Source organism: Saccopteryx bilineata, chromosome 1 (genome assembly GCF_036850765.1).
Source record: "Saccopteryx bilineata isolate mSacBil1 chromosome 1, mSacBil1_pri_phased_curated, whole genome shotgun sequence".
NCBI lineage: Eukaryota > Metazoa > Chordata > Mammalia > Chiroptera > Emballonuridae > Saccopteryx > Saccopteryx bilineata.
The window spans coordinates 146154152-146163175 of NC_089490.1; positions in this window are offsets into that span (position 1 = coordinate 146154152).

Here is a 9024-nt window from a genome sequence, read left to right on the forward strand (position 1 = left end):
GTGCCATTTCTCATTACAATTTCCTTTTGTACCATCAACTTGTTCTTCAAACATAATGTATATTGCTGTTTTATTGAGGATACCATTCATGCATTTGTGGAATATATATAGGCTGTAAAGCATGTTCCGGGTACTGTTCAGGGTATGCAATGCTAAAAAACATGTCTCTATAAATTAATGATAGAGAAAGAATAAATTCAAATAAAATAATAAATTAACATATCCAAAGATGCAGATGCTATGAAGAAAAAAAATCACATTAAATAGAGGGAGAGATTTTTTTTATAGAGTTTATCCAAGATTTGCCAGCAAATGACTTTGACAGACACCTCAAAGAAGACTAAATGGAAGACTAAGGGAGGAGTATTGCATAATAGAAGGAAAGCCAGTGCAAAGGCCCTGAGGAAGATGGTTGTTTTAGAAAATCAAGGCTCAAATTAGCCAGTGTGTCATGGGAAAAGAGTAAGGCAGAGCAGGTGTCAGAAAATATTAAGAAACAAGGTTGCCTGTGTGTTGCCGTGGAAACTTCAAGTCACAGAGAACCTCTTATGCACACTCTGTAAATCTTGCACTGATTTATCTCTTTGCAAAAGCATCCTATGAACGAAAAGATCTCCTCTTTAGTATCTTCTCTTAATAGAGTTCTGGCTCCTGTATTATAGATCACCTTGGAACATATGAGTCCAGGGATCCCTGCTCTGTGGACTTCTCTCAGTTTACAAGAAACACACACATCCCTGGCCAATTGGCTCACTGGTAGAGCATTGGCCTGGTGTGTGGATGTCCCGGGTTTGATTCCTGGTCAGGGCACACAGGAGAAGTGCCCATCTGCTTCTCTACCCTTCTGCCTCTCGCTTCTATCTCTGTGTTTCTCTCTTCCCCTCCCGCAGTCATGGCTCGATTGGTTAGAATGTGTTGGCCCCAGGCCCTGAGGATGGTTTCATGTCCTCTGCCTCAGGCATTAAGAAGAGCTCAGTTGCTGAGCAATGGAGTAATGCCCCAGATGAGCAGTGCATTATCCCCTAATGGGCTTGCCAGGTGGATCCTAGTCAGGGCGCATTCAGGAGTCTATCTTTCTGCTTCCTCTCCTCTCATTGAATAAAAAAAGAAAAAAAAGAAAGAAACACACATACAGTACAGCACACCATGGCCTCCTCATCTGTGTTATTCTCATGTCCTTCTCACTCCCTGCCCTCCATACTATTTAGGCTATGAATAGCTACAACTCAAGCTGTCTAAATCAAGTAACTTTCCAAAAGGAGTTTAGGAATAGCACCTCGATAGTTCTATCGTAAGCCTCCCATGGAAAAAAAAGCTTGGAGTTCCATATGAGTATGTCTATTTTCTGCCCTGTAGTTAAAGAAATATGGACAATAGGTTAAATAAACATAGAGGGAGAGATAACAATGAAATGGACATGAGGAAGAAAAAAGATTTAATAAGCTCAAGTAGTCCTTGAGAGATGATAAAGAAGGAAAAAATTTTCTTTGGATTCTAGCAATTTCCCAACTCTTGAAGCCAAACAAAATTAATAAAAGAGAAAAATTAATTTGTGCAAAGGACAATGGTAGTTGTAAATATATGGTGTGAAACACCTTACGGATTGACTAGTCCAAGTGAAAACTGACCAAAAAAGTAAACCAATAATTTACAAAAAGAAATATACAAAAACAACACAAGTTGAATATTCTTTTTTCCTTTTTGTATTTTTTTTGAAGCTGGAAACAGGGAGGCAGTCAGACAGACTCCTGCATGCGCCCGACCCGGATCCACCTGGCATGCCCACCAGGGGGCAATGTTCTGCCCATCCGGGGCATCGCTCTGTTGCAACCAGAGCCATTCCAGTGCCTGAGGCAGAGGCCACAGAGCCATCCTCAGTGCCCGGGCCAATTTTGCTCCAATGGAACCTTGGCTGCAGGAGGAGAAGAGAGAGACAGAGAGGAAGGAGAGGGGGAGGGGTGGAGAAGCAGATGGGTGCTTCTCCTGTGTGCCCTGGCTGGGAATCGAACCCGGGACTCCCACACGCCAGGCCAATGCTCTACCACTGAGCCAACCAGCCAGGGCCTGAATATTTTTTATATCAAGCAATAGAAGACTGTTTTTTTTCCTGCGCCTGTTTATATTTATTTGACCAGTGGTTTTTATATGGTTGAATTACAAATGACACAAACTCCTTTCTTTCTTTTCTTATATAATATTTTTGTTTTTCTTGGACTTTGGATTTTGACCTCATTTTTTAAAAGATTTTATTTACTGATTTTACAGAGAAAGGGGGAGAAAAGGGGAGTAAGAATTATCAACTTGCTGTTGGTTCACTCTAGCTGTTCATCACTTCTTCTTGTATGTGTCTTAACTGGACAAACCTAGGGTTTCGAACTGACAACCTTAGCATTCCAGATCAGTGCTCTATCCATTGTGCCACCACAGGTCAGGCTGATCTCACTTTCTCACTTTTGACAAATTAATAAGCACAGTCTACTTCTGATCTTATCTTCACCTAACATAAAAAGGCCTCCCCAGGACATGTAAATAAATCCTGCACAAGCCATAACAGCCCATCCTCTGATACTGAGTAACATCCCTCATACAACTGAAGCCTGAACACTTCATCCTGCAAACACTTATCTAACTGTACTCTGACCTCACCATTAGAATGCCAATTCAAACAAGCAGGACCTCACCTGTTACGTTCAGCTTTGTATTTTCACAAATGTATGTGAATATATGTTCACTTATATAGGAACACATTTAAGTAAATGTGACATTATAAAATAAAAGGAAAGACAGACAGAATGAAACCTGGTTAAACAAAGTGATGTCAAAACAACTGTATTCAAGAAAATTGAGTGGAGCATCAAAAACTAAAGGAAATGATATAAACAATAATTTAGTGAAACCAACATAAAGTAGTAATTAAATTGACAAAGGCTTAAGTATAGAAGGTAATGTATAATGTTTCTAGAAATTGTAGCAAATAGCAGATGCTTGGTTACTATTGGTTGTATTAATCAGAAGTTAGGTCTCAGTAGATAAGTACATTTGATACATGGTAAGATTTTATTTCAATATCTTTGAAAAAATTAAATTGTTGAATAAAAGCTGGAAAAATAAATATTGACCTGAGAGAAAATTAAATGTTTCCCATACCTCAGTCACATTAAAAAAATAAGAGGGGTAGCCTGACCTGTGGTGGCGCAGTGGATAAAGCGTCGACCTGGAAACACTGAGGTCGCTGGTTCGAAACCCTGGAACTGCCTGGTCAAGGCACATATGGGAGTTGATGCTTCCTGCTCCTCCCCCCTTCTCTCTCTCTCTCTCTCTATCCCTCTCTCTCTCCTCTCTAAAATGAATAAATAAAGAAAGAAAGAAAAGAAAAGAAAAAAAAATATATATATATAAAAGTCTTTAAAAAAAAATAAGAGGGGTTGCCTACTCACTGTAAAAGTAACCAATCCTTTCAGGCGAACAGATAGAAAATTACATATTAATGTTTATGAGTGAGCCAAACCATCGTAATTAAGTCAAGAAACTCCAAAGTAATGAAACAGACATAATTACCTAAATAAAATATAAAACCTTTTATGGCCAAATCATCCATCCCCCAAAGCCAATTGAGAAATAATCATTTTAATTTATTTTTATTTTTTAAATTTTTTATGAAATTTATTAGGGTGACATTGGTTAATAACATTATATAGTGTCAGGTGTACAAAGCTATAATACATCATCTGTATATTGTATGGTCTGTTCAGCACCCCAAGTCAAGTCTCTTCCCATTACCACTTTCCCCTCTTTTACCTTCTTTCACCTCTCTCCATCATAATAATTTTTAAAAATCATTTAAAAGGCTAATAATGAAAAAATAAGCATATAATAATATTCAAATTAAAAAGACTATCAAATATATGAATCTTTAATCAAACTCAGAAAAGTTTAAGAAAACAGCAAAAAAAAATCTTTCACACCTATCAGCCTGAGGAGGAACTTAGAAAGGTGTCACAGTTACTGGGGCTGGAAATTTTAAACAGGCAGCAAAGAGGTTCTCTATTTTTCTTCTGGCATAACTATAAAGTGTTATAACATGGAAAAACAACCTTAAGACAGCTGTAAACACTACAAATACATATATTCTTTGTTTTCTTTTCTCCTTTCTTTCTTCCTTTTGTTCTTTCTTTCTTTCTTTTTTTAGAGAGCACAGAAAGAGAAAGGGATGGGATGAAGGAAGGAGCAGGAAGCATCAACTTGTAGTTGCTTCTCATATTTGCCTTGACCAGGCAAGCCCAGGGTTTCAAACCAGCGACCTCAACATTCCAGGTCAACACTTGATCTACTGCACCACCACTAGTCAGGCAGTACATATATTCTTTTACTCATGATTTCTCAGACTCTGCACCATTGATATTCTGGGTCGGATGACTGTCTATGGCAGGGGTCCCCAAACTACGGCCTGTGGGCCACATGTGGCCCCCTGAGGCCATTTATCCGCCCCCGCCGCACTTCCGGAAGGGGCACCTCTTCCATTGGTGGTCAGTGAGAGGAGCACATTGACCATCTCATTAGCCAAAAGAAGTTCCATTGTTCCCATTGAAATACTGGTCAGTTTGTTGATTTAAATTTACTTGTTCTTTATTTTAAATATTATATTTGTTCCTGTTTTGTTTTGTTTGTTGTTTTTTACTTTAAAATAAGATATGTGCAGTATGCATAGGGATTTGTTCATTGTTTTTTTTATAGTCCGGCCCTCCAACGGTCTGAGGGACAGTGAACTGGCCCCCTGTGTAAAAAGTTTGGGGACCCCTGGTCTATGGTGTGGTTGCTCCTGTGCAGTGCAGGATGTTTAGATGGCCTCTACCTACCTCTCCCACGTGACAGCCAAAAATGTCTCTGGACATTGCCCAATATCCTCTGGGGAAACAATATTGCCTCTGGTGAAGAACCATAGTAACAATCTCAAAATAGTTTTGTTTAATTATTATAATAGCAATTTGTTTAGAAAGCGTATGTAAAATTTTCGACATGTGAATAGCACAGCCATGACATAAAATATTATGTAGACATGATAATAATTAATCAGCATCACACTAGTTGATTGGAGGGAAAATATAAGATATTGTTGAGTAAGAAGAAAGAGTGGACATATAGAGAAAAGACTGTACAACACACGAAGAGCGTTTCTGATGGGTCAAGATGCTATTCATGCATTTGTATAAAAGCGTATAAATGCCTGACCAAGCGGTGGCACCGTGGATAGAGAGCTTCAAACTGGGATGCGGAGGTCCCAGGTTCGAGACCCCTAAGGTCGCCAGCTTGAGCACGGGCTCATCTGGTTTGAGCAAGGCTCACCAGCTTGAGCCCAACCAAGGTCGCTGGCTCGAGCAAGGGGTCACTTGATCTGCTGTAGCCACCAGGTCAAGGCACATATGAGAAATCAATCAATGAACAACTAAGGAATTGCAATGAAGAATTGATGTTTCTCGTCTCTCTCCCTTCCTGTCTGTCTGTTCCTATCTGTCCCTCTCTCTGACTCTGTCTCTGCTACAAAAAAAAAAAAAAAAAAAAAAAAAGCGTATAAATGTGCATGTATGTGTAACATAGGAAGAGAAGTTTTAAAGGAAACCAAGAACTTATGAGATAAAAAACATTAGTAGAAATGAAATTAATTTAAGTATAAGTTATAAAACAATTGTATGAACAAAATTAAGTGAGAATCAAATTAATTTATATAAAGACAGAAAATAATAATAATAATATCAACATGGGCCACTAATTCCAGATTAAATTTCCAAAGACCTGGAAAATAAAAGAATATTATAGAAGGAATTTTATTTATTTATTTTTTAAGTGAGGGGAAGTGGACAGACAGGGACAGACAGACAAGAAGGGAGAGAGATGAGAAGCATCTATTCTTTGTTGTGATTTCTTAGTTATCCATTGATTGCTTTCTCATATGTGCCTTGACCAGGAAGCTCCAGCAGAATGAATGACCCCTTGCTCAAGCCAGTAACCTTAGATTCAAACCAGCAACCTTAGGCTTTAAGCCAGCGACCTTTGGGCTCAAGCCAGTGGCCATGGGGTCATGTCTATGATCCCACACACAAGCTGGAGACACTGAACTCAAACTGGTGAGCTTGCACTCAAGCCAGTGATGTCAGGGTTTCAAACCTGGGTCCTTAGCATCCCAAGCTGATGCTCTATCCACTTCACCATTACCTAGTCAGGCCAAAGGGCTTTTAAAATCAGGGCAAAAGCAGTATCTAAGTTATAATTTCTTCTTATAAAAAGATATATGGATTAAAATATGCTTATGGAAGGTAAAGGTAATCTTTAGTCAAATTTTTTTTAAATGCCTTTCAGATATTGGTACAAGATGATGCAAATTTTAGAAATAGAGCTAATCACAAAAGAAAAAAAGGAACAATAGGAATAACAGAGATGAGAAACAGGTTGGCAATATGTATGTAGGGTGATTTATAAGCACTAAATACACAGAAGAACATTCATTTTTGTTTATAGCAAGGATTCGCAAGTGGAGAATACAAAAGTAACAGCTAAACTTTTAGTAAGGAAAGTAAGAAATAAAAAAGCAATGGAGAGAATACAGTATGACTGGTAGATTTTAGCCCACACTATTCACAAACACAGTTTCCCACATAGACAGACACACATAAAAGTACTCAGTGACAAACAGCAAAGTTGGTGGTAAAAATGCTTCAATTCCTTGTTTAGAAGAATGCAATCAAAAACAGAAATAAAAGCACTCTGACCCTACCATACAAATGTCAGGACTTGTACAAATAATGTATACTAGAAAAACAAATGAATAACTAACCCATAAATATATTCAGGTCACAGTTAATGAAGTAATTGCAATGTTAAGCTACTTAGCATTCCTCTTTATACTTATCAAATGCATTATTTTTCATGTGAATTGAATACCCAGAGTGAAAGAAGATACTGTGAAATGTATGTCTCATGAACAACTGTTGCAAGGTAATATTTGCGAGAAAGAGGTATATTGGATCTGGATCTTTGTCATCAATATGAACACACAGTTGAATATGTCTCATGATAAAAATAAAGAAGAACATCCTTCACTTTACCGGACATCCATCCATACCTAGTACTCTTCCTACTCCTTTTAGTTGCAAAACTTATTGTATATGTTCTTCTTTTACTTTATATACTTTATGCCTCCCATTACCACCTCTAATTGGGTTTCCATCAGCTAATTGTCAACAATTACCAATGTGTGGCTGAGTTCAATATTCATTTCTCTTTTTAGCATAATAAATCATTAATTAGTTAATGAGGCAAGCAAAGAGCCATGGGCTGATGGCTATCAAGAGACCTCAGGTACATGTGCTCAGCTTTGATTCTCTCTGACTCTTTCCTGTCCTTCCTACTGGACCTTTGGACTCACCTGATTGCAAACTCTGAGGGGAAGGTCTCTGGGTGAAAGTCCAACCTCTGGATGGTTGATAATGGAGGCTGAAGCACTGTCCCCAGAAAAGATGTCAGGAAGTAAGCAAGCATTGGTCTCCTAAACAAACTGAGATTCCCAAGGCAACAACCAGGTCCCATCTAGCCCAAAGTCATATATGCTAAGAAGCTGGAGATGAGGAGATATTTATAGCTCCCTAAGTCTGCTTATTAAGTACGTACACTTCTGCCTTGTCACTCTAACCTCTAATTGCATGTTTTCCCTGTGGGTCTGGACTGAAGAAAAAGTTTTCCTAGAGATTCTATGTTCCCAAAAGACCAGCGTAGAAGTCAAGTGAACCCAGTTTTTACTAGTTTTTCCTCATAAAGTCTGTTGGCTTCCAGAAAACTAACCCTCCAGCACATAATCCTAACCCTGATTTAAAATTTTTCCAAATTTGAGACTGAGGATCCAGTCTGGATAAGAAAACTTGAATCTCCAAGTATTGACTTGTGGTAAGGACACAGCCACTGATTGGAACAGAAAATGGTATTGCTCTTTTCAACAAGGGGGAGAACTAAGTTCCTTTGGTTTATTAAGTGTTATACACTGGAATTCATGACACATTAGCCAAAACAATTTGGAATTTCAACCTTTTATCACAAGTTAAAAATTAATTCCTCACTATGAAATATTTGTTTATAAGGAATATATTTAGATTTTTTTGTACCATAAGCTTGGAGAAAAGATCTACTATTTAAGATTCTTTTTAAGAGTCTTCCCTGTAGCCTCCAGGAAAAACTGAGCCCTGCAAACACTTCTACTTTAAGTCTTTGTATCTAAATTTCTACATCTTTTAATTTTATATTAATTCAAACATTCATTCTTTTCATTTGTATTCTCTTCAATTTCAAGTTTCCTTTCAACATAAAATGTGAGATTATGAAAGTCTGTGTTTGTGTACATATGTGTGTGTTTATTTGAAATAAAAATTTATATGAATAAACACATATACATACACACAACTTTACCTTTGAACCTTTTATTTGGACTCAACAAAATGTCCACATATCTCATTTATTTCTTGCAACATTCATCTGAAGTTATGTTTACTATCCTACATTACCTTCTGAGATAAGAATATTGAGGCTTAGATATATTAATTGTCTAACAATAACATTAAGAAGCCATTAAAATTTGTGTGGCCCTGGCCAGTGGCTCAATGGATAGAGTGTCAGCCTAGCATATGAATGTCCCAGGTTCAATCCCCAGCCTGGGCACATAGGAGAAGCAATCACCTGCTTCTCCTCCACCCTTGTCTCCCTCTTCCCCTCCTACAGCCAGTGGCTTGCTTGGGAGCATGGCCCCACACACTGAGAGTAGTTCCATTGGAGCACATCAGCCTCAGGTGCTAAAAATAGCATAGTTGATTCAAACACTGGCCTCAGATAAGGTTGCTGGGTGCATCTTGGTCAGGGCACATGCGAGAGTCTGCCTCATTATCTCCCCTACTTTCACCTTAAAAAGAAAAAAAGTTTATTGTGCACTTTCTTGACTTATACACAAGTGGAAACATGAGGTATGGACTATAATTTTTGTCTGGC